A 27595-nucleotide genomic window follows, 5' to 3' on the forward strand; every position below is an offset into this window, starting at 1 on the left:
TTGTGCTGTTTTAACTTCAACTAGTGCTTATTAGGTCTGTAGGAAGCTCTATTTTTAAAAACGATCTTTTGCCATTCCAGTATGAACTTCCCCAGATGGAGTTCTTCATCCCCTCTCAAAAATAATCATACCTACTTCTCTATTGTTGTTGATAGTTCCGTTTGTCTCTCCTTCTCTGCAACATCATTTCGTTTATTTATCGATAACCTAATATTTCAGGTCCAGTTTGCAGTTTTGAAAACACAAAGATGAATGGGCCATATTCTCTGACTTTAAAGAATTCATGGAATAGTCAGAACCAAAACACATGGTCAAAATCCAATACTGTAAGGATGATGGCATGTGTAGATCAAGGGGTATGACGGGAACAAGGATGCAGAATACAAACTAAGATTTGAATAATCAGGAATTGCTAAGTAAAATCACCACTTGTGTTTTAAAGAATGAAGAGTAATTATTCAAGTAAGGCAGAAGGAGGAGATAGGGCATTCTAAACTGAGGATAAAGCTTTTCTTCTCTTTTTTTATTGAACATGAAGTACAGAGCTTGTATCGAGTATAAAAAATTGCACATATAACTAGTGTATCAAATCCATCCTCCTTGGAATGAAAGTATACATGACCCTGATCCTCCTCTTATTATTCTTTATATTCATTTGATGAGGCTAATCATTTCTCTTTTCTCCAGCTGAAACTCAGATGGAGTTTCCCTCATGATTTTTCTAGTCAGTTCCTTCAGTCAATTATTAAAATGTCCGGTCCCATAAAATAGTCAAGATTCCTAGTTGATTTAAAGTTAAAATTTCCCTTTCCCATCTTTTTCTTCCAGTTGAAGAAGGGGATGTGGAAGTATCTTCTCTTTTGCACATAATATAGGAAGATTGGAGTTAATTCAAAGGATATGTAGAGTCATTGAAAATACCTGATCATAACCGTAGTATAGTTATATTTCAGTTTGTAACTATGCTTTGTTTAGAGAATGGATTTAAAGAAATAAGACCAGAGGCAGAAGAGAACAAAGGAGATTTCCCCCCAATTACCCATGATAGATCTAGTAGTGATGCAGAAGAAAGAAAAGGGAAACTAAGAAAGTAAACTCTGTGTGCACTGGGTGATTGTTTAGATGTGAGTGGAGAAGAAAAATGTGAGATCAAAGGTAAATCTCAGTTTCCATATTGGATGGGATGGGTGGAATCTGCTGTTTCTGTGGACGTATACAGAAGGTGGAGTTTTAGACAAGATATTAAGCTCAGTTTTAAATGTGTTGACTTCAAGGTGCATATGAGAGAAAGTGAAGATGGCCATTGGACCCTTGTGTCTATTACGGAAGTCTCAAGTAGAGAATGATTATGGTTGAAAACTTTACTAGAGATAGTTATAAATGTAGATATAAGTACATGGAGTATACATATACATAAGATCTATGTATCTATACTTTTTTCTAGAATTTCCATTTGGTTCTTCAATGAACATTTCAGTTTCTCTGCTAAGATTTATGTGTTTAATCATTATGTGTGTATTTTAATTTACATACTGAGCCTAGTTATTATAAATGCTTTTAAAATCTTGTCTGCTAATTACATATGCATCATCTCAGAAACCCCAGTGATTGCTTGTTATTGCTGAAATAGTTTGAGAAATTACTCATATGATAGAATTTATCATTTAAAGTCTATAATTTAGTGGTTTTTAGTATATTTATAGAGTTGTTCATTGATTGCCTTTTATTCTGAGTATTAGTTACATTTTAAGGTTTCTTTGTATAGCTAATAATATGGGATTATATCCAACATTGTGAATGATACCTTACAGAGACACTGGATTCTGATATATTCTATATCTGTAAGTATAGACATACACACACACACACACACACACACACACACACACATATGGCTAAAGTGTTAAATCCACAGAATGGGAAAAACAAGTAGTCAAGGGAAGAAGACACACCTGGCTAATGCCAATGTGTATAACGAGTGGTCTACACAAAGAAGACAGAAAAGAAAATGAGAATAAGTAGAGGTTATGTTATCACAGAAACAAGACGTATTATTTCTAACTTAGAAGTTTTGATTAAAAATCTTAACTTCTCAATTCTGTCAAGATTACTTATTTCCATTTCATTACAAATATCATATACGTTTGCTAAAACTTATTGTAAGTGCATTCATCCTTCCAGAAATTAAAAGAAAATGCAATATAAATAAATTAAAAACAAAAAACTTCCTTTAAAAAAAATGTCCATGACTGCCTGATAAATCTGGATTACTCCTTTTTTTTTGTTGGGGGGGGGGGCAGTGAAGGGAGTGTTGGTAACTATGTTGTGATCAACATCTTTTCATTCTCTGCTCCCTGCTTAGCCATTTGGGATGCAGGGTTTCTGCCAGAGTTATAATGCAGGTGTTCTCTAGCACATTATCATTCCATGATTATGTATACAGACCTTGGATTTACCTCTGTTTCTGGAACTCTCTGTCATTAGGAACATAAGTTTATCACTTTGACCTTTATCTGTGATGGAGTTTTGTTGAAATCCCCACCATAAATCATACTGGTGTTAACTATTTGTTTTAAAGTCTTTAGGGCCATTATTTTATAAACGGAAATTGAAAGCATCTTTATCTCAGTTAAATGAGGTACACATTTTTGTATATGAGAAGAGATATTTAAAGTCACCTAACAGAAATCTTTGAGTAAGATTGGGATAAGTCAACTACTTTTCTGGTTGAGTAAGTATTGTCAGCTTTATTGTTACTACTAAGAATTTTATCAGCTTAGAACTTGAGTTTTGATTTTAACCATGTTTTCAGAAGAAATTTATATCTTTTCTCCTATAGTTTTTTGAATGAATTATTGTAAAATGAAGTATTTACTGAGTGAGCTATAATAATGGCATCTACTATTTATATAGCACTTACTATAATTTTGTTCAAGTATGTAAGGAATAAAATACCAAATTTAACAATAAATACAGAAATATTGAAGTCACTTGTATCCATATCAGGTATAGAAGATCTGGGATGGATGGATGGATAGATAGATGATAGATAGGCAGATAGGCATAAATGAAACAATGAGAGAACCAGTCTATTTCTCAAACTGGTAAGTAGTATTTCCAGACCACAGTGTTATAACTGACTGAAAACTGGTACTAAGGAGAAGACTAAGACCTTATTATTGTCCTCAAGGATATTTTTTCCAACTGTATTGAGATATAATTGACATATAACATTGTATAAGGTTAAGATGTACAAGGTGATTGTTTGAACACATATTTTGTGAAATGACTACTATACTAAAGTTAGTTAACACCTCCATTATCTCACATAATTACCATTTTGTTTTTTTGGTGAGAACACTTAAGATCTACTCTCTTAGCAACTTTGAAGTGTATAACACAGTGTTGCTAACTGTAATCATCATTAGATGCCCAGAATTTATTAATCTTATAACTAGAAGTCTGTACTCCTTGACCAACTCTTCCCATTTCCCATCCTGTGGCAACCACCATTCTATTCTCTGATTCTGAATTTGGCTTTTTCAGATTACACATGTGAGTATTTGTTTTTCCCTGTCTGATTTATTTTACTTAGCATAATGTCCTCAAAGTCCATATAGGTTGTCATACATGGCAAGATTTCTTTCCTTTTTATGTTTGCATAATATTCCACATTGATCAATTTATATGGAATATATATATATATTCCATATATATGTATATATATATTCCATATATATGGAATATTTGCTATTTTTCTATCCATTCATCTATTTATATGGAATATATATGGAATCTATAAATATATATATGTATATTTGCTATTTTTCTATCCATTCATCTCTCATTGCTTAGGATGTTTCTATATCTTGGTTATTGTAAATAAGGATGCTATGAACACAGGGTGCAAATATCTCTTTAAGATAGAGATTTCATTTCCTTTGGCTGCATGCCAGAAGTGGAATTGCTGGATCATATGGTAGTTCTATTTCTAGTTTTTTGAGGAAACTCTAAACTGTTTCCCATAGTGTTTGAACCGATTTACATTCCTGCCAACAGTGTATGGGGGGCTTCCCTTTCCTCCACATCCTCACCAACACTTGTTACCTCTTTTCTTTTTTTTTTTTTAAGATTTTATTTATTTATTCGACAGAGAGAGACAGCCAGCGAGAGAGGGAACACAAGCAGGGGGAGTGGGAGAGGAAGAAGCAGGCTCATAGCGGAAGAGCCTGATGTGGGACTCGATCCCATCACGCCGGGATCACGCCCTGAGCCGAAGGCAGACGATTAACCGCTGTGCCACCCAGGCGCCCCTGTTACCTCTTTTCTTTTTGATGACAGCCATTCTAACAGATGTGAAGTAATATCTCATTGTGGTTTTGATTTGCATTTCCCTGATGGTTAGTGATTTTTTTCCACGTAACTCTTGGCCATTTCCTCAATTATATGTTAACCCAATAGAAAGACAAAGCTAATGTATGAAATGAAAGACAATTTCTGTTAAACTCTGTGGAAACAACTATAAGAACAACAGAAGACTAGACTTCATTTTTACTGAAAATCTAATTGCTGAGAGCTTTCACATGCATTCTCTTATTTAATCTTCACAAGAATGCTCTGTGGCGACATTATTAAGGCCATTTTGTAGGTGAGAAACTAAGAAACCTGTGCTAATTCACAAACATGACTCAAATCCAGATTTATCTCATTCAAAATCCTGTGATCTTTCCATTATTCCACGGAAGTAGTGGTGAAGGACTCAGACTATAGTTTCTTTGCTCTGTTTTTCACATGAAAGTAGATTCTGCATGCTAAACTCTGTTTTGTATCAGTGAAGCTCCTTTAGGTGGCATTATTTTACATTTGTAAAGGTTAAAGTAATCTGGTTTTTCAGGGGGGGGGGAGGAAACTTTTCTCTTTCCAAGGATGGGTGATAACACTCTCAATTTAACCCAAAAGTAGTAGACCAGGAAGGTTTTACATAACACAACTTCCCAGCTTTGCCAACCATGGATATCTTTAGGAAAGTTAAGTCAAGATTTAGATCTCAAATATATAATCCCACTATGAAGTTTCAGACTTCTAATATGAGGTTTCAGAATTTCTAATACATGTTCAAGCAAATGCAGATATCTCTATTTTTTCCTTGCAGAAAACAAAATTGTGATCGTCATAAAAACAGACTGCATTATGCACTTTTTATACCACTCATAGAATCTAATATGATGCTAAGAGAGTAAAAGTTATGGTAGTTGCTAAATAAGTCTGGAGGCAAGAGCCTCACTACTGTCTAACCAAATAAGTATTTTACATTAAGGAACTTCAAGCCAGGCAGGAACTGTAGACAATCATGAAATGCTATTGGTGAGAAACGTAGGCCTGTCTCATATGTCTAAACTTGGAGTTATCTTTCTCACCCAAATATATGTAGTTATTTTCCATATTTTTCTTTTCAAACTGTTGTTACCATCAAAACATACTGAATATATACAGAGCTTGGTAGCCTCGGCAGAAGTGCTGCAAACGATGAAGAGTTCAAAGTTTCAAGAGGTGGTTTATACCATTGAAAGGTGTTAATAATTTTTAGAGCAAACTAGGCCTGAAGACATCTCAGATCACACTACGTGGTAACTTCAGTATCCCCTAAAAATAGTGACAGAGCCAATCTCAGTGGACATTCAAGATTTGCCTCATTTGTAAATACTATCTGGACTATGTGTTTAGAGTGAATAAGAGATTGATGTTTACAGACTTCTGTTAGATGCCTCTCCAACTAGATTATACTGCTTATCATCACCCTTAAGATGTTTTTAAGTCAACTTTTAGAGAAAAACTGATCCATTTGTTCAACACATATATATTTTTTAAATTTTTATTGAAATTCCAGTTAACATACGGTGTAATATTAGTTTCAGGTGTACAATTTAGTGAGCCAACACTTACATACAACACCTGGTGCTTATCCCCAGTGCATGTCTTAATCCCCATCACCTGGGTAACCCATTCCTGCACCCTCAACACATATTTTTGAGCACTATGAAATAAACCTTAATCTCAGTGCAAGAGATACCACAGAGAACAAGATACACAAAGTTCACACTCTCATAGGGTTTATGTTCTCATGTAATACCCACGTCTGCATCACGTCTTCCCTGAAAGTCGGTATTTATTTTTATTGACTGATATTATAAATATCTTTAACAAAATATATCAAGTGAATTATAATGAAAGAAAATTAACTTTTGTCACCTCATTGGTATATGATATTGATCAATGAATAAGTGAATTAATTATTTTCATCAAATATGACTGTTATTAACATAGTTCTGCTTTCATTTTAGGTTTGGAGTACGAGTCAAAATTTACATCCATGCTGGATTTTACTAAAACTATAACCTCATTTGTGGCAATTAGTTTCATGTAACATCCAGTTTCTACTAAAGAACATTCTGGAAGGTATTCTGACAAGGAGTGGAGCATTACTTGTTTTCATCTGACCGCTAATAATCAAATTCCAGCCAGTCTGCAAACTTTGGTCAAAAGTAAGTGTCACTTAATTGTCTAATAAATTATTTTCTGTGGTGTTTCTTCCCCTCATAGTTGTTTTTTTTCCCCACTATGAACTTTTCCCGCTTTTCAGTTTTTCCTTATCTTAGTAGTCAAGTTAGTGTTATAGGAAGGGTGTATTTCTTTCTTCTTTTTTTTTTTTAAGATTTTATTTATTCATTTGACAGAGAAAGAGACAGCCAGTGAAAGAGGTAACACAAGCAGGAGGAGTGGGAGAGGAAGAAGCAGGCTCCCAGTGGAAGAGCCTGATGTGGGGCTCAATCCCAGAACACCGGGATCACGCCCCGAGCCGAAGGCCAACGCTTAACGACTGAGCCACCCAGGCGCCCCGGAAGGGTGTATTTCTTAACTGCAACCCAAAAGACTAAAAATAAGACTGACAGTGGAATTCTTAATAGAAATTTTTTTTTAAAATGGCAATTATCATTTTAAACAAAATAATTTAAAATATATAATTCTATGCCCACTGAAAATATCCTTCAAAGTAAAGGTGAAATAAAGACATGTCCACAAAATTATAGTGAAGAGAATTCACTAGTAGTAGATAGATACTAAAAGGAAGTCTTCAAGAAGAAGGAAAATACTCCTAGAAATAAATACAGAAAAGAGTAAAAGTGCTAAAAAAACTAAAGAATGGAAAAACATGTTATTTCAGCAGTATCCAAAAGAAGTCTTATGTAGTTATGCCAATGTCAAATAGGGAATATTTTAAGGCAAGAAGTATCACTAGAAATAAAGAGAGAGCAAAAAAGAAATAAATAGAAGAAAAACATTTCATAATGAAAAAGGTCAATCTACCAAGAAGATTAAATAATTCTAAAATTGTGTGCATCCAACAATATAAGTTCCAAATATATACAGAACAAAGTGGCAAAAGTAAAAGGTGGAGTGCAAAAATCCACAATGAAGAAGATTTTAACACACATTTCTCATAACTAAGTCCAAGCAGGAAAAAAATTCAATAAGCACATAGAAGATCTGTAGAAGTTATTAAGATATTTACCTAATTGATATATATGAAGTGCTGCAGAACAAAATAGATGAATGCACAGATTCTCTTGACATTCACATGAACATTTATCAAAGTGTATTGTAAAAAATTTTATATAGGCTGGAGTAAAAAGAAAATCTCAACAAATGTTAAAGTACTAGATAATTCAGAAAGTCCTTTGACCACAATGTAGTTAAACTGGAATTCAGTCATAAAAGATGACTAGAATATGTCCTTATATTTGAAAATAAAGCTATATATTACTAAATAATCCACAGATCAAGCGTTATACAGTAAAGCTATATATTACTAAATAATCCACAGACAATATTTTGAACTGAATTACAATTTTTTAAAAATCTAGTATTGCCTGCAGAGGCAGGCAAAATTGTTTAGACAGAAGGTATTACATTAAATGTATATATATAGAAAAAGAAAGGCTAAAAATGATTATTCTAAAGGAGTTAGATAATATCAAATTAATTCTAAGAAAATGGAAGAAAAACATAAAGAGCAGAAATAAAAATTTAAAAATCTATGGAACACTAGTCAATAAAAGTATTAAACAGCCAAAAGTTGATTTCTCTATAAATTATAGACTAATAGATTTGATACACTCCTAATAAGATCTACTAAGAGGGGCATCTGTGTGGCTCGGTCAGTTAAGCGTCCTACTCTTAATCTGGGCTCAGGTCATGACTTGAAGCTTGTGAGATCAAGCTCCATGACAGGTCTGTGCTCAGCGTGCAGTCCGCTTGAGATTCTCTGTCTCCCTCTTCCTATGCCCCTCCCCCACCCTTACAGCTATAATCTGTGTGACTATATAGATAAAGGAAGAAATGTTTTCTCTAAACAAAACTTCGTTCAAGCTAAAAGACATCACAGACCAGCTACAAAAAAAACACAAAAAACAAAACCAAAAAAAACCCAAAAACCAAAAAAACCGAAAATAGTTTAAATTATGTTCTGTGTCAAGAAAACAAAGTAAGAGATTCATCTAGGATTCAGCAGTTAGAGATTAGGAATATAATAATAAAACTATTTATGGAAATCTGTATCAAAAACTGATTTTCAACCTTTCCAGTTTCATGGCGGTCTCATAAATAGCTACCGTATTTTCATCCTTGCAGATGCGAGAATGCTCGATGCCTATCAAAAAGGAATGATGAGGCAGAACAGATGAATGAAGTAGGGAAGTCTTTTGAAAAAACAAATCAATACGAAAGACTTTCTTTAATAATAGAGTGTAAATCCAACCAGAAAGGCAGTTGTGCCAGAGCCGCCTTGGAATTCCCCCAGGAAAGACAAGGCAAGAAGGAGTCAACACTTTAGGCTCAGCCGGTTCGAATTACTCTGGTGCGTCTGGGGCCACAGAGGTGGTCTCTATAGAGTTGCCTGAAACCCATTCAGGGCAGAGAAAGCACTGGGCTCCGCATCTTCAGCTCCGCACTCGCACCTGCATCGGGGAGCAGCTGTGGCTCCGCCTCCTTCCCCTCGGAGCGTGAATAGTCGGTTGCCCACGCTGCATCACATGGCGCACCCGCCTCGTTCGTCCCACTTCCTGTCCTGCTGTGGATGTTTCGTAGCACGTCACAGAGACAAGGGTGAGTGCAGTGTAATAAGGGATTTGGGGAGAGGGGGACCACGTTCGTGTGCTTTTGTGAACGTATATTGCTATAATGACGCTATTTTATTACTGGGTACTGCTGTGTCTCTTCCGGTGCCTCCTGTAGGCATTAAGCTTTGTCAGAGGGGCTTAGGTATAGGAAAGGGCGTCGTGTCCGCGGGGTTCGGTACTCTCCACGGTTTCCGGCACCGCTGCGGTCCTGGCACGTGTGCTCCCCAGCAAGGGCACACGACCCTACGGACGTGGGAGGGAGAGCTGGGTAAGACGTAGTTGGGGCACGGACAGTGCGCTGCTTGGTGTGTACGTGAAAACGTGCTTGTGGGAAGGCTGTCATTATCTTCAGATATCCTCTAATTCCGGGAAGGGCAGTCTCTTCCCGGGTCTGAAGGCTCCCAAGAGAGGTCAGAACGTCATAATATTCAGAAAATAACCAAGCACAATTAATACACATACCGAGTGTTGACAAGGGTGTGGAGGAACTGGAATTCTCATACATTTGGGAAGACAGTTTGGTAGTTGCTTTACAATGTAAACATTTACCTGCTTTGTGACCCAGTGATTCCACAGTTAGGGATCTCTCTACCCAAGGGAAGTGAAAGTGTAACTCCATACAGATATTTGTACACTCGGATGATGTATATAGCTGGTGTATTTCGGATAGCCAGGATTTTGTAAACCATCTAAATGTATGTCAGCAGGTGAGTGAATGAACTGATGGTGGTAAAGTCATGTAATGGAATACTGTTTAACACAAAGGAGCAACAAGTGAATGTGCACGTGAATGAACAACACCATGAATGAGTCTCAGAATAATTACGCTGAAAGAATCCAGTGCATGCCAAATGTCTATAATATATTTCATATCATTCTTATAAATTTATGTAAAATATATGTAAAATTGTAGAAAATGCAATCTAGGATGACAGAAAAATGTTCAGTGGTTTCACGGGGATGGGGTGAGTGTTAGGGAGATGTCAATGGCAAGGGGATCATGTAACTGTTTGAGGTGATGCATTTGTTTGCTATTTTTGGTGTCAGTTTCCTGACTGCAAATTTTATTAGTTTCCTAGGGCTACTATAATAAATTACCACAAGCTGGTTGGCTTAAAGTAACAGAATTTTATGACGTCAGTTCTGGAGACTAGGAGTCCAAACTCAATGTGTTCCAGGGTCATGCTTCCTCTGAGGTGTCTACGGGAGGATCCTTCCTTGCTTCTTCCAGTCTGTAATAGTCCTGCGTGTTTCTGGCTTTGGGGCAACATCCCTGCAGTCTCTGCCTCCATCTTCATATGGCCATCTTCCCTGCATCTGTGTCTTTTTCCGAAGTTCCCACTTCTTAAAGGAAGGGAAAAATGAAGGGGGGGGGACATCAGAGGGGAGACGAGCCATGAGAGACTATGAATTCCGGGAAACAATCTGAGGGTTTCAGAGGGGAGGGGGGTGGGGGGATGGGTTAGCCCGGTGATGGGTATTAAGGAGGGCAGGTATTGCATGGAGCACCAGGCGTGATACACAATGAATCATGGAACAGTACATCAATAACTAATGGTGTACTGTATGGTGACTAACATAAAAAAAAAAAAAACACTAGTCATATTGGAATTCCAATACGACCTCATATTAACTAATTACATCTGCAGTTACCCTATTTCCAAATAAGGTCACATCCTGAAGAAACAAATATTTCAACATATCTTTTTAGAATTTGACCAATATATGTTTATTTACATACTCAGAACTTATCAAATTGTATTCTTCAACATGTGTGGTTAATTGTATGTCAATTAAACCTCAATAATCTGTTCAGAGTTGCTGAAAAGAGAGTCCTATAAGCAATACACTATAGTAGGCCAAATTCTAGATCTGAATTTTTACAAAAGAAAAAAAAAACAGCATAATAAGAATAGGCTGTGTATCATATGAAGGAAATTGAAAAAAACATTCAAGACACCGGAGTCATCCCATTAGAAGTTCCCTCAGGAGAGAAGAGAATGCTGTTAGGAAGATGAAGCATCATGATTTTATCCACAGGGTGTCCATTACATGGGTGAACTGTGGCAGACTTACTGCTTAGAAGACATTCAGTTAAAAAGGGTCATAGGCAACACCAAGTTTTGAAAGTACAAAATAATAGCTATGTTTTCAAAGTTTAAAGGGTCCTTTAAATTTACAGAAATGTGTTTCAAATACCCACCCACAGGAAGGAAATAGGACCATTGGCATATTTAAGTATCTTTACAAATTAACATATTCAAATGTTAATTAAAATTCAAATAAATAGATTTAATAAGAAAATGTATATTTTAAAATAAAAGAGATTTAAGCACGGTGGCCATTGAAATAATTTTCATATAAATTTCTGAATACATTTTAGAAATTGGCAGAGTGAAATTTAAAATAGCTTTTATTTGATTCAAAAATTGTATTTTAACTTTTAGTAGGGTACATTCGAAGACTAAAATATATTATTGAATATGACTTAATTAGACAGTACCTGCAGTGATTTAGTACAATTTTTTTCTTATACTGGACATAGAAAAATAAGAGAAATCAAATATAACTTTTCTGGTATACAAACCTATTCAAAACTGCATCTAGATTCATTTTCTAGAAATACTTGAAATAGGGGAAAGATTTCTTCTGAAAATTGCTGAATTTTTTAAATCATTATTAGCATTTCTGCCCATTAATAATTACCAAACCCTTTTTTCTCCCTTCAAGACCTCCTCTGTTCTAATTTTATGATGTTACTCCTAAAATCATTGTGTATCTACTAACCTAGTTCTTGGGCTGGTAGTGAATTTATTTTCTAATTACAGGTGGCCTGGTTTAGGTCAGACAGTGATGGGTCTCCACCTGTATGTTGAGTCAGGAATGAAGTCTTATCATCCTGGTGTGCTAGCATGGAGTCCAGTGAGCTATCCAAAGATACGCTTTTTTTCCTAAATGAATTGAAGCCAAGGGGATGAGTGTCTAGCTCTCATTTGGTTGGAGGTCTAGTGTGGAACCATGCTGAGCTGATCACTGAATGAGTCTTTGTGGAACATCCTTCCATGTGCCACTTTCACTGGACAAAAATCCCCTGGGGGTTACATGAGAATAAATGGAAAAAAAGTATTTTACCTTTCTTAGTTTTATGAGACTAAATTTTAGATTCAGCATTATTTTCTTTTCCTAGTTCTTCTAAACTTTAGTGATCATGAAAGTCAATTTGTTCCACTTCTCATTCATTTACCAATGGAAAACAATCCTTGGGGGCCCTTTTAAGATTACATTAAATGTAATTATCTGGTTTCAAGTGAGTAAGACCCTAATTACTTTTGAAAGAAGGTGCCTGAATGATATACCTTCAACCTACGTCCAATTTGTTTTACTCAGACAACCATCAAGGAAAACATTCAGTGACAGAAATACAATGTGTAGTCTAATTTGGTATGGAATGAATATTTTCTGCAAGGCTAATTACAACCTCCTGGAAAAAAAGACTAATCTCTTGTCACTGACACAGTAGGTCAATAACTATATTTACATTCCCCATTGGCACCTGCTATGTTCTCCAGTAATCAACTCACCAGTAGATAGGACATACTTACCATGCATAATGTGGTTTTAAATGTACTATTACATTTTATTTTTTTATTAAAACATTTTTAATTTAAATTCAATTAATTAACATGTAATGTATTATTTATTTCAGGGATACAGTCTGTGATTCATCAGTCTTATATAATACCCAGTGCTCATTACAACACATACCCTCCCCAGTGTCCATCACCCATGTACTATTACCTTTTATTTATATCTATTTTTCAAAGCAAGCACACAAGCTAAACTATTTATTTTCATTCATTAATTAAATTTAGGTACAGAGAACTCATGAATTCATCTAAACAAAACATAAATTACAACTAGTGCTAAGACTAAGCAAATTTTATTGCAGCAAATACTGCTATAAAATCTGCAGTTTATTGTGAAACTGTGATTAATGCCAATGTTTGCCAGGTAATACCTAGGGAAGTTGTTTGGTGGGGTTGTTTGTTTGTTTGTTTTGATTGACATTGGATTTCTAGTCCTTGTCTATAAGAAATTGAAAGATTTTTATATTTCTTTTATTTTTGCTTGTTTATATTCTTTTTACTTTTTCTGGTTTAGTCTCACAGACTGATTTGGTCTTACAGCCAGCAATCATGTGTGAGTGTACGTCTGCATGATAGCAAAGGAGTGACTTTTCCTTCCTTTGAGTATTAACCTTAATGTGTCTTATTTTAGTTTTCGTTTTCCCTTGGGCAATGTTCTGAGTGCATACTTTGACGTCTACAAATTCTCCTGCAAAACTACATGTGGCTCCTTTCAAATTGAGTCTTCCCCTCCCCAGCCTCCCAAAGATAATTTCAAAAATTTGATCAGAAGTCATAACCTGGCAACCTGTAAGCCAAATTCATTCAGCAGATGTGTTTCTATTGCAATGACTGTTGTGAGTTATATTGTTTTGTTTTTACCTCTGTAGTATTTTTTAATTGAATAACTTTTAAAAATCGGGAAATTTCATGTAACCTGGCTTTTGAAAATTGTGGGATTTGCCAACATGGAGTTCACTTTCTACAGGGAAGAAATCTTCTGGAATCGAGTCCTTTTAGCCTTGGCAAGTACACATCAGTTTACCATAGATTTCAACAATCATGATTTTTCTTATCTTGGCTCGTTTCATTCATGTATTACCTGCTTGGTCCAAGTAGCCATTTGAGAGTGTAATATGTGATTAATATGCATTCAAAGAGCATATATATTGGAGGACCATGCTTGTGCTTATGGCTACAGTTTGGCTTAGTTTCCACTAAATGACGTAGCTGCTTGACGGACAAAAGCAGTGCTCTGAGAAAGCGTCCTTTATATGGTCATAGTTTACTAAAATTCAAAGTGTTTTACCTATATAAAAATAGCTGTTTATTAAATATAAAGGCAGATATGGATAAAACATATATACATTTCCATTACAAGACAAAATGACGTTAAAGCAAGATGTGAGGGGCACCTCACCCCACAGTTGGTTAAGCATCTGACTGGCTCCGGGCACATTCTCTGAGTCCTGGGATCGAGCCCCCACATCAGGCTGCATGCTCGGTGGAGAGTCTGCTTCTCCCCCTCTCCCGTTGCCTCTCCTGCTCACTCTCTCTCTGTCTCTCAAATAGTCTTTTAAAAAATAAAAGAAAGCAAGATGTGAAAATAAAAACATATAAGTCTAGTTTTAACTTGCCCACTATGAGTGAAGTTTGTTTTTTCTTACTGGTTTATGAAGACAGATTTACTTTCAAGTACACCTTGGCTATATACAGCCCCGGGGCAAGTCTTGTCTCTCTCCCCTATGCAGTAGTTCTTCTGCTGTTAGCCAAGTGCCAGAACCCACCCACGGAGAGCACAGCAGTACTGGTTTTACCTCTGAATCTCAGAACTGAGACCAAGTCCTCACTGAATCTGTAGGGACTGAGCTGTGTCTCATTCTTCTCCTGTCATCTGACTCAGAAGCTGCCCTTCAGGGTGGTAGCTGAGCCCACTAAGGTTGGCATGGCATACCAAGTCCGCCTTCTTCTTGCTGTCTCTCTCTCCAGCTTCTCTTTGTGCCTTATCCCAGTGCTCTGCTCTCTTTACCCTGAATGCTCACATGAAATCTAAACCCTTCGAACCCTACATCTTCCATTGTTACTTTTCTAAGTAGCAAAGCATCAAAACACAGCTGTTTCTGGAGAAGTTTTTAATGATACTCTCTTGTATGCTTTAAACAGGATTAAACAGTGTTAAACAATTTTTTAAAATTCGGTATAATTTTTTTTAAAGCATTTCCTACTTCATCTTTCCCATAGCGCTAAGGGATGTAGGGACACAGCTGCAATCTTCACTTGCTCCAGCTCTACCTTTGTTGTTACTGTTGGGTTTCCCCAGATGCCGCCTCCTGTCTACAGTGGCTCTCCCTACTACTTTTCATAATGAGTTGGGTTTTAGTATTCTCTGTAGGTGTCACCGATGGCCTAAGTGGCCTTGAGAAGAACTCCATGAAAGGAGAGGATGTCTGAAGTGGAGGAGAAAGGGACGCCATTGAAGTTAATCACACGTGATGGCGATTCAACCTTCCTGTAATTAGTATTAGTTCCTAGAATGAAGCTGAGAGTAGAGAGGAAGATAAATAGTGATCCTTTCGTAAAATCACAATATAGGTAAAAATACAACTTTATTTCTGTCAGTACAAGGTGTATGTAGAAACATCACATAATCCCTGATACTTCGTGTAGCTGATGAAGTGAAATATGCCTGATTTCAAATCACCACTTCAGCGCATGTTTTCAATATGTGTTTTCATCTAGAACTTTTATTTCTTGAAATCGAGATGTCAGGGAGTGGCCAAGCAGGATGATTAGCTCAGATCATTTAAGGAGTAGACCTTGGGCAACCTTGTTAACATTTTGAAGATAATTTTTTTTAAAATATAGCTTTATAATAATGTGGATTGAAATAATAGAAGCACTTCATTTTAAAAATCGAACATATCTGTACTTTAATGATTTTTCTTCAGTATTGCAAATTAAATTTTTATTTGTAGAATTTAGTAAAAGCAGAGTGGGGCATAGTACTTAAGCCTACAGTCTTACTCAAATTAAAATACCCGGATCTTTTAATTGATAATATCACTTAGAAAGGGTGTGATCTAATTAGTAACGTTGCTGTGCCTGGTTTTCTGATTTGAGAGATGGAAATGATAATAGTCATATATTAATACTAACTTAATGGAAAAAGAGGCTTTGCAGATGGGAAATACTCCTATCCATTTGACTGATGCCCTGATTTAGTTAATTCTAGGTCCTTCTTGCAATTAACAAATATTTACCAGCACGTAGGTGTTCTGGTGCTTGCTGTGGAACCTGTACTGGGTAGACCTCCCATCTCTCCTCATGTGACTGCCTGGTAGGTGGCAGGGTAGAGGAGCCCCTTATGACTGGGCTGCAAAGAGGAGTTCGTGGGGAATTTGGCGTTGACAAAGCAGTTACTAAGAATTTCTTATCTTCCAATCCCACGTCAGTTCCCACGGTTTATTGTCTCCGGTCAATATTATTTGCTGTGGATTAGGTACACGTGGCTTTTATTATTTTGCTAGTAATGTGGACATTTTCCTTCTTTACACATTGGCAAATGTACATCATGTTCTGTTTCCTGATGGCCTCAAATGTCTCCACTAATTCCTTAATGTAAAAGTCAGCAATGGGAACAAGGCTGACCACAGTACTATGTCAGGAGGAATCCTAAAATTCCTAAGAAAGATGACATAAAGGTATTGTAGCTTATTCAAGAAGAGCGTGGGGATTGGAATTGTATCCCAGTTTGAACACAGAAGCTTCCAATGGGTGACTAGCTGGGCTTCTTTAAACAAATCAGTCAAACTTATCTATGATTGATTTTTCTTGTTCTTAGAATAAAGCAAATCTGGACAGATGGAGAGTGATGTTGGATAGGCGAGGAAAGTTAATATATGAAAAGCACCTAGCAAAACACCTGGCATACAGCACCCATCCAAGGAATGATAACAAACCTTATCATCATCAAAATCATCTTGGGGATAAAGATCAACATTACAATGACTTGCAATTTTATGCCTTTTAAGGCCTGGCTTTTCAGAGATCCTGTTACCCTGTTTCAGGTCTTTTATTTACAATATTAAAACAAGCGGTGTTTTGGGTTTTCTCTGTACGAACCAGCTTTAAAAAGTGGTAACAAGATTGGTAGATCATAGGATGTGAAAGGGTGAGCCATCATTCTAAATGGTGTATCCACGTTTCATCAAAAGAAATTGAGATGTAATGTTTTTCCTGCTTTAAACAATATAAATACCAAAGTCAATATTTGCATTCTTGAAATAGAAGCAGACAAAGGACCCTAACACTTCCCTGGTAAGGTGGCCATTAAGTTCCAGTTAGCCTGAAATAGGCCCAGATTATGTTTGTTTTCCCGGTATCCTTATTATCGGTGTCCCTTTTACTCTTAAAAGTTCAGTTTGGAAAATAGTATATAACTTATATGGTTGCAACGTAAAATGGTAGACTTGTTAGGCTGTGGCAAATTTACGTAGCAAACTGAGAAAAGCACCTGACTGTCCAAATGTGATTTTTGAAATTCTGCTACCTACCTGTCTGACATGAGGACCTCCATAGTTCTCCTGGATCTAGTTGAAAACCTTTGTTATTCTGAGAACCTCCAACATAGGAGGAAGAACTGTAAACCTAAAAGGTGATGTCGTGATTGAGATCTAGTGGTTTTAGTGATTGACTAGGATTTAATGCTTTGATGGCGATCAGATTCCCATACGAAATAGTTTTTTTGTAAACCACAGTAAAGTGCTCCATGCATATCCCACTTAAAGAAAACATATGAACTTGACTCAAAAAGAAATCAAGGTTATTTTATGAACTAATAATTGCTAAAATACTTCCCATTCTGATAGCTCTACTGCTGCATTTAATTGCCAAAGTACATGTTCTTGGGAACGCACGGACAGATTTTGATTTTTTTTAATAAAAGATAATTATCCCAAAGTCACACAGAAAAGCATCTTTTTTATTTTAGACAGAGTCACAGTTTAAAAAAAAATGAGTAGTTACATTCACATTCAATGTGTATTAACTTTTTAGAGACTCTTAATATGTTTGTATTTTCTTTCTATTCCTTCTAGGCAAACTCTTACCTTCACTACCTATCCACCTGTTTTCTAGCTAGTATTTTTATTTATTACTTACAGCTCACTTACTTGATCCCAAAGAAAGATCAGATTTAATTGGGAAATTGAGCAGAAGAAATGCACTGGCTTAGAAGCAAGCAGTGGAGGGGCGCCTGGGTGGCGCAGTCGTTAAGCGTCTACCTTCGGCTCAGGGCGTGATCCCAGCGTTCTGGGATCGAGCCCCACATCAGGCTCCTCCGCCATGAGTCTGCTTCTTCCTCTCCCACTCTCCCTGCTTGTGTTCCCTCTCTCGCTGGCTGTCTCTCTGTCAAATAAATAAATAAAATCTTTAAAAAAAAAAAAAAGAAGAAGAAGCAAGCAGTGGATACTAGCCAACTTTAGGGAGTTAGGCGGCCTTTCGCTTACAAAAGTTGTGGCCAAGAGGCAGGTAAACTACTCCGTAGTCATCGTCTAAGGAAGTACTGCCTAATAGGGTTCTTCTGTACTTGCAATTAACCATCTTGCTGTGGATCGAAAGTAGAGTCCCTTTATGTCAAAGCTACACTCTGCTATGGAATGTTAAAGTGAAGTTCCATCACACGTACAGTATTAAGTCCTGCACAGGATATGTCTGGGAGTGGTAGGTGCCAATCACCCACCCAGTCTACCCCACACTCCCACCCACAGTGCTGCTCTCCTGCTTTTCCCACCTGGGTTGAAAGACCTACCAGATCATACTCATGGATAAACAATGCCATATACAATTACTCCTCAAAACTTCCTATTTTTTTCTGAAATATTTGATTTTATTCCTTCTGTTGTTTAAAATCTTATCTCTGTATGTAATAATAAAAATAGAAGTAAAGGACAAGATTTTCCTGCATCTCCATTTATATGTCACTAACACTGGAAATTTGTTTCATTCAAAGCAATTCATTGTATAAAAAGGTATTTATTTGAAGTCTCTTATTTAGGGTCTTCCATATTGCTCCATGTGGGATAAATGTTTGAATTTTCCATTTTACTTTCCACATTATTATAGGGACATCAATGAAATTGAAATCTCGGTTAAAAGTACATCATTTAAGTAAATTATAGGGACAAATGAACTTTTGGGTAGAATTACACATTTTAAGTAAGTGAATACAATTTACAATTGGTATGGGCGGACTGTTTGGATAACTATATTGGAATTTTAAAATCTGATTATCTTATTCATGTATAAACCCAACTCCTCTCTTTTATGTTGAGAATTCTTGGTATGCTTTGACTTGCTCTGGAGATTCACATGAAGTCCTTGGACTTGAGATAATTACTTCACTTATACTAACTCACATATACTAACTGCAAGACTACTTTGTAGTCTCTCCTGAAAGAGTTCTCTAAACCTTACAAAATGTTCTTTCTCTGATTTAACTACACAGAGTTGCCTTACCGAGAAATGTGAGTATAGTTTTCTTTTTTAAAAAGGGAAAATATTTTCTCACAAAAGAACAAAGCCATGAATCTATAGAATATCCCTTCAAAATATTACTGTTGGATATTTCTTGTATGCTTTTTGGACTAAATGTATATATCAATATAAAAAGAGCATATAGGTTTATGTGTAGATACTCCCATTTAAAATGTCACTCAAAAAATACAGTTTCATGTCATGAAGAACATACGTAAGGGGTTTTCAACATATATGATTAATTACGAGGCTTTGAGTCCACAGATAGAAATATCACCAGAAAACTGTAAAATCTCAGTAAAGATACAAAACCACAAATGCTTTTACGCCATCTACTTCATGAGAAGTAGCTTCTAGTTTCAGCTAGAATAAACATAAGAAAAATATTTTGACAAATACAATTCTAATTCTGGTCAAAGGGATGTAAACTACATCTCCTACATCTTAATTATAGTTGGATCCTTTAGGGTAACTACTAGATGACTTGGAGGCCATCAGTTTCTACTAGAAATGAGAACAAAGTATCCTTGTTTGTGTCAAAGATGTGGTTTTATCATTTAGAACCAGAAATAGCTTTAGAAACAATTAGGCCTGTTTTCCAATGCCTGTGCATTTGAATATTAACCATGCAAAAAGCAAAATGTTGACTATCTCAAACTCCAAAATTTAAATAGGAGATATTTTTTTCCAATAGGATAATTCATTCATCTGCATGATACATTTTATATAAAACATACCACTAGTTAACTTATCAAGGCAAAGCTCAACTTAAATGCTATGGTGTTGGATTGGAGAAAGCTTTTTTAAAATGACAAAAAGCTCACAAATATATAAATAGCTGTGTTTCATTACATTAAGGTAAAACTGCATATAAAATTCTACAAACAAAAGATAAAACTGGAAAAAATTATAATTCCTTTAACAGTTAAGGAATTCATATTCCTAACATGTCCAGCATCCATGTGAATCAGTTGGGAAAAGACCAATGTCCAATGAAGGATTGGGAAGATGACATGCATGTGGGGAAAAATCTCATCCTCACTTATACAAATTGAAACTCAGCTATGTAACATACCTATCCTATTCCTATAGTTAAAAAAACAATTACTGACAAAATGTGTCAATGGAGTGTCAGGAAAGCATGCATTCTCATGCGTTGCTGGTGGAAATATAAATTAATACAACAGGAAGTTTGGAAATATTGCTCAAAATTGAAATGTAAAATTCATTTTGCTTAATAATTCCCCTTCTAGGAATTTATCCAGTGACATACATGCTATCTAAATGACGTCTGTGCAATATTTATTTGGAAATAACTTAAATGTCCCTGTAATAACTCTGCCCCAGTCGGAGGAGCCCACTGAGGCTCTGCGAAGTTGGGTGGCATTCCCCAGACTCCCAGGCAGGAGGTGGGCAAATCCCACTGGGCTGTGGAGGGGCAGGGTGCTCACCTTGTCACCAGCTGGTCCAGCACCTCCTGGGTGGTAGCATAAGCTCTGTATGTGGCCAGGAACATGGAGACGTAGCTGAGGTCTCCGTCTAGGAAGGCGGGCAGCAGGTGTTCTACTCGCTTCTTCAGCAGCTCTGCCCGTTGGGGCCGCACCACGCAGGTCCCATTGCTCTTCACGGTTGAGGCCTTTCTAGCCTGAGGTGGGACAGGGGAGACATGCGGTCTTCACTGCGGTCACCAGGAGGGTTGGGGGTTGGAGCCCAGAGCAAACCCCCAGGCTCTCGGTGACGTAGGCAAAGAGGTGGGACAGGAGGGCCCACAGTAGACAAAAGGAGCAAGGTGCCTGGCTGGTTCCGTGGGTTCAGGGTCCGCCTCTTGGTTTCGGCTGAGCTCCTGATGCGCGCGTCCTGAGATCGAGTCCGTCGTCAGGCTTCGCACTTAGGGCAGGGTCTGCTTGAGGATCCTGTCTCTCCCTCTGTGTCTCCAACCCCCGTCTCTGTCTCTGTCTCTGTCTCTGTCTGTCTCTCAAAAACATAACTCGTGCAATCTCTTTAGGGAAAAAGGAGAATGGCAACAATACGGGGATGTGAGGTGGGGGGTGTGTGAATGGACGTCGGTATCTCAGGTCAGATCGTTAGCGGAGTATTGACAGCCGCTCCCTGCACTAACGGCATCGTCCCTGTGATTTCTGACGATGTATGTCAGGCTTGAGAACACAGAGACTGTTTCATGGGTGGGGGTGCTCGGGATTTTAGGGCACGTAGGATGTTCCGTGCAGCGCTGTGAGTTGGCAACAGAAGGGAATCACATGAACGTCCTGCCTCTGTGAAGGGCTCAGTGGCTGCGGTAACGGATGGGCCTTCTGGAATGTTGTGCAGCACAAGGAGGCGCCTGCTCCGGACCCTGGAGGGGCCCCAGGGATGGGTTCCTTCACAACCAAAGGGCAGAGCAATAGGCATAGTACCATGAGCCCCAGGCCCCTTTGGGGAAAAGTCTCCCAGCTCAGCAGGATCTCGAGCAAGGGATGAGAGGTGGTTTAAGGTCGCTTTTCTGATATTCGTACAGATATGTGGATAGGGACTGTGCATGGGGCCAAGGCCGTTGGCAGGGCCCTGACGGCAGGTTTGGGGAGGAGATGGGGATCCAGGTTCACATGGGAGCAGGAGTCCAGGAGGGAGCCCCGAGGAGCCCAGAGGCTGGTTTCTGGGATCTGGGTCCCTTTGTGCCGCATCGGTGCCCTGGGTGCTGGGTCCCTCCGGCACCTCCACTCACCCTGAGCCAGCGCTGGACTTTGTTGGCAGTAGGGGACTCCTTCCTGTCCTTCAAGGAGGTGGGGCAGGGGATCCCATCGTTCAGCTCCTGCCCTGTCTCCTGTGTGGAGCTCTGTAAAGACAGTGCCCGGCAGCCAGGCGGGAGGCCTCGGAGGTCTGTCTGGCTGCCTTTGCTGGTCCTCAGACCCAGGGGACTCCCTTGCAGACCCACCACACCCCAGGATGCACGCAGCTCCACCATGGAGAGAAAAGTGACACAGCTCGAGGGCCTTGGATTCACTCTGGCCCTGGTGAGAGGCACCTCAGGAATCCTCTTTCCACCCTGCCCACCGTGGCATCGGTGTGAGCATGAAGGCATCCCCAGGGTATCCACTGCCCTGCAACCTCCTCCAGCCCAGGGCGGGACCTCCCCCACATACCCCTCTTTCCCTGAAACTGGGGGGATGGGGCTGCCCAGGGATGGCTCGGAGAGGTGGCCTGGCCTGGCCTGGCCTGGCCTGGCCTAGGCCGCTCAGTATTACCTTCCGGCACCTCCTGGCAAAGGCCCTGCGGCGTCGGGGGCGCGGGTTGAGCCAGTGTCTGCAGCAGGTGAAAAGTCCCTCAGCCCGGGGTTTCTGGAAGCCAGAGCCCCGGAAAATGGGCACGCAGCAAGAGAACATCTTTCGCTATCGAATGTCTCTGGCCAAGTGAGCCTGATACGGGACCGCACTAGAATGTGGGTGCCTGGTGACCAGGGTTCCAAGTTCTGTGGGGGTCGGTTATCAGGGAAGTGACTTCACTTCCTGGGATCCCCTCCCCGAGTCCACACCTGGACTAGCACCTACACAAACAGTGCTCTGGGCTGCCGACTGCTCATCCCCTTTCTGCGTGCCATGCCACATGCGTACCCGGTGACACCAACACAACCCTCTCCGCAGGCCCTAGGGAAGGTCTGGGTGCAGCCAGGGCCCCAGCTTAGAAACACCCCGGGCTCTGACGCAAGTCTCCATCTTCCCTGTTTGGGACCCCGGAGAAGCCGTTGTGCCCGTCAGGGATGGTCTGTGTCTTGCCTGTGCGATAGGGATTTTTCCAGCGGACTTCTTGCGGAAGTCCACAGGCATAGGTGGGATACCATCTAAGAAATTGGGGGAGTGGTGTCCCACGTAGGGAATACCTGCCACCACATTTTCTTCCTTTCTCACCTTCTCTGAGTCTGTAGCTCCTCCGATGCCACCCACAGTCCCTATTGTGTTGTGTGTGTATCTGTGCACATGTGTGGGCCCCAATACTCGTATTGTGCAGGCCCAGAAGATGAGAGTCCCACCTAGGGGTGGATGGGAAATAGCTTTCCCAGGTCTTAGGCTTTCTAATTTCCAAGGCAAACCCTGCAGAAGGCATTGGAGCCTTGGCTTAGAGGGGCTGAGCCCACCCTTACCCCTAGACGCTGCCAGTCGTGTGTCACGAGCCATCCCTCCTTTCCTCTGGGTGTCCTGCGGGCAGGGGTGCCGTCAGTGGGTTGCCCTGGCCTGGGCTCCTCCTCAGACGGGTACGTGCTGGGATGCCTCCTGCCTGGGATGTCGATGCTTCTTCTCATCACCCCCATACCATGTCCAGGTCTACAGCCAGTTCCAAAGCACAACCTCTTCCCGAGCTCCCAGTGAGTAGCTAGGTTCAGCCACGGCCCCACCGTTAAGGACACTCGGAGAGCTGGGTTCAGGCCTGGTTCTGCCTTCTTACCAGTCTGTGATTCTGGGCAAGGCACGGACCCTGCTGGGGTCTTCCCCTTGTTGCAGAGGCTGTCTCTTACGTAACTGATTTTCTTTTATTTGAAAGATTTTCTGTGTTGGTTTGAGAGACAGAGTGTGGGGGGTGGGGAGGATAGAGGGAGAGGGGAGACAGAATCTCAAGCCGACTCTGTGCTGAGTGTGATGCGCAACGCTGGTCTTGATCCCAAGACCCTGAGTTCGTGACCTGAGTCCAGATCACGAGTCGGAGGCGTAAGCAACTGAGCCACCCAGGCGCCCTGGCAAAAGAACACTTTCGATATATTTCCAGGCAATGCAGGGAAGTGACTAGTGCAAGGGGGAAGACAAACATGAGGGACTCTGCGTTTCCCTAACTTACTGCCTAAAGAGATTTCATTTCTAGTCTACGGGTCAGGAATGTAGAACACAGGCGAAGCTCAGCCATTTCCATGAGTTGGAGACAGCAAGGTGGAAGTTTGGAGAAGTCAATATGGCTGTGGTTTACAGTACAGAATACTGAGGAGAGCTGCACAGAGAAAGAGGACCTCAGAAAGCCATCTAGGATCACTTTTGAGTTGTCATAGAATTCCGCAGTAGGGCACATGTGTGAGGAACGTAGGTGGTGTGGGGAAAATAATAGCGCAGGGGAAGCAGAGAGGAAAATGTCACTAGCCTTCACACACAATCAGGAAAAGTCTGTGCTACCGGCAGCAGGCAGAGTGGAAAACCTCGTAATTCGTGGGACATTGCAAAGAGAGCTCAGAATACCAACAGAACAGTAGCAAAATACATTGAAGACTACTGTGATACCACCTAACAAACCTTTGGAAAGCTAGTCTGGAAGGATAAAATAGTTTTCCAGGAACCTCCCCATCAGAACAATCCTCAAGGGTATGTGTAGAAATATAAGCCATAGTTAATATCTAACAATTAAAATTCACGATAGCTGCCTTCCAACAAAAGATTACCAGGATGCAAAGAAGGAGAAAAGTTCACCTCGTACTGAGGAGAAAGATTAAACAATAGAAACCTACCCAGAAATGAAAAAGACGATGGAAGTATTGCACATGGACATTCAAACCACTGTTAGAAAGAGGTTTTATATACGTAAGAATGTACACAAAGGATGAAGTGAAACAGAGATATAGAAAATATGAAAACAAGGAAAACCCAACTTCTGGAGCTGAACCGTAGCACGTCTAAGATGAAAAATGTAGTAGATGGCCTTTCTTTCACGTTAGACACTAAATAGCAAAAAGAGAGAGAGAGAGACAGAGACAGAGAGAGAGAGAACGTGAATGTATGATCATTGCAGTTGTCCAGAATAAAGCAGAGAAAAGGAAGGGTGCAAACCACGCCCTGCACACAAACACTAGAGTATGTGTGAGCTTTGTAGCAATTTCACGTGGCCTGGTAGATAAGAAATTGGCTGAGGTACAGAAAAAAACTGTTTGAAGAAGTAATGTCTGATTATTATCTGAATTGTATGAACCCTCTCCACCCAGAGATTCAAGAATGCAGGAATCCAGCCAACAAAACCCCCAAACATAAAGATCATGAAAAAAACCCTCCTTATCAACCTACATCCCAATAAAATTGCTTCAGACCAATGATAAAGAAAAAATCTAAAAAAGCAGATGGAGATGAGTCCATTGCGTTACCTGTCACGTCCCTAATTCTGTAGATGGTCTCTGTTTCTTTCTGGTCTGTGGTACTCTTGGAGTGTCTCTTCACTTACAGGATCCCCCTTCCTATTTCTTGCAGGGTGGTTTCGCGGCCAAATCCTTTGAGTCCCTTTCTGTCCTGGAAGCTCTTTATCTCTGCTCCTATTCGGAATGCCTCCTTGCTGGGTAAAGTATTCTTGGCTGCATGTTTTTCTCATTTAGTACCCTGACTCGATCACGCCAGCCCTTTCTGGTGTGCCAGGTCTCCGTGGATAGGTATGTGGCTAGAAGACCCTCTTGTCTCAAGCTGCTTTCAGGATTTTCTCTTTGTGTCTGAAATTGCAAACGTCACTGTATATGTTAGGGTGTTCCTCTATTCCTGTGGATTTGGGGAAGAGTCCTCTCTACCTCTTGGACTTGAATGCCCGTTTCCCTCCCAGATTGGGGAAGTTCTCAGCTACGATCTACACAGACAGATCTTCTGTCCCTCTGTGTCTTCTCCCTCGGGGCCAGAAGTAATTCCAATATTGTTTCCTTTTGTGGCATCACTGATTTTTCGATTCCCCCACCCATGGTCCATTCGTTGGCTTTCTCTCTTTTCCTCGGCTTCCTTCCTTTCCGTCAGCTTGTCTTTGGTGTCCCTGACTCTGTCTTCTGCCTCATTGACCCTGGCCGTTAGAGTGTCCACATGCAATGTAGACTGCATCTCAGTTAGAGCCTTTGGAATTTGGGCCTGATTCGATTTCATTTCTGCACTCTGAGAGTCTCTCGTGTCATTTAGACTTTTTTCAAGCCCAGCTAGCAACTCTGTAATTGTCATCCTGAGTTCCAGCTCTGACATCTTACTTAAAACCGTATGCATTAGATCAGTGGCCGAGAGGGTTACCTCTGGCTCTTTCTTTTGCCGTGAATCCCTCCCTCTAGTCACTTTTCCCAGAGAAGAATGGATGGGGGAGAGAGAGATTAGGATCTCACAGGGTGGACAAAACAGGGTGAGCCACTTGGTCCCGAGTGTCTGTTGGTCTGTGTGTTGGAAGTCACTAAATCCCAAAATGGTAAAGAAAGCCAAACTCATATATACACAGAAATCAAATTGAATATAGCGACAGGAATCCAAGAATGAAGAATATGTGTATCAAATGTCAATGTAAAAAATGAAAGTTAAGAAAAGATTGAAAAATGAAGAGTTGCTAAAAGAAAAAGAAAAAGTAGTTGGAAAGGGAAAAAAGACAGAAAAAAAAAAAAAACAACGAAATGGAAAATGTTGAATGGAGAGAGAAATGAATGATGAGAAAAAGCCTCGAGCTCTAGGTGCTATTTTCCCCTAGCGCTGGAGTTTGGCCGTCCTCTTTGGTCTGTAAACTTGCTGTTCACTTGTTGTTTCACCTCGTTTTCGGGGGGCAGGGGCCTAGTGCCCTGTTTCGCAGGTGTTTTTGCCTGGACGGGGATGCACTGCCCCTTGCCAGGGGGCCCGGTGGGGCTCAGGGTCAGCGGGTTGCTCTGTGTGCCTTGCGTTCCCAGAGGGCTTTCCCCGCCTCTTGAGAGGGTGAGAATAAAAACGGCCGCCCGCATCTGTAGGCGCGGAGGTGTGATGCTGTTGTGCGCCAAGTTGTGTAGACGTCTGCGGTGCTCCCCACACCAAAGCTCCTTGGGGGAAGGCGGAGGGTCACAGCATTCCTGTCCTTTGCAGGGCTCCCAGACGGAGAGCTTCTGATCAAGTGGACTCCCCGTCAAGTGACTTCGTGCGAGGAGAGGGATCTCTCCCTTCTCCTCACTTGGGTCTCGAGCAGGAAGCGTAGGCACTGCTCTCACAACAACTGAACCGGAGGGTTATCGGGAATTGGGGCTGGCAGGGGCAGGGGGTCACTGCTGGAGGAGCCTGAGGGGTGTGGAGGGGCTATGCCCAGTGCCAAAGCCGCCGGTTGAGGCTCTGTCCATCCTGCAGCTTCCATGAGCACCCAGTGTGCTTTGGAAATGAGGAGGTCGTGGAATATAGGTGAGGTTCAGTGGGGTGGAACCCGGAGCCGACGACCAGGAGAGAATTCTTGAGACGTCTTTGGTGCAAAACTGGTGGTTTCTGACAGGACCCGTGGCAGATAGAGCTGCTGCCCCGGCTTGTGAGGGGTGGCTGATGATAAGACTATGGGGTT

General features: G+C 40.2%; 1 long non-coding RNA gene across 1 annotated transcript in view; it reads left to right on the forward strand.

The window, feature by feature from the left end:
- The window catches only part of LOC125282319 (uncharacterized), a 41523-nt gene extending 15756 nt beyond the window's left edge, over nt 1–25767 (forward strand). Inside the window, exons 3-5 of the long non-coding RNA XR_008956762.1 lie at nt 6342–6542; nt 8689–9162; nt 25546–25767. This is a non-coding gene — a long non-coding RNA (uncharacterized LOC125282319). The remainder of the gene's footprint in view (nt 1–6341; nt 6543–8688; nt 9163–25545) is intronic.
- Nucleotides 25768–27595: the final 1828 nt, after the last annotated feature.

Source organism: Ursus arctos, unplaced genomic scaffold (genome assembly GCF_023065955.2).
Source record: "Ursus arctos isolate Adak ecotype North America unplaced genomic scaffold, UrsArc2.0 scaffold_32, whole genome shotgun sequence".
Taxonomy (NCBI): domain Eukaryota; kingdom Metazoa; phylum Chordata; class Mammalia; order Carnivora; family Ursidae; genus Ursus; species Ursus arctos.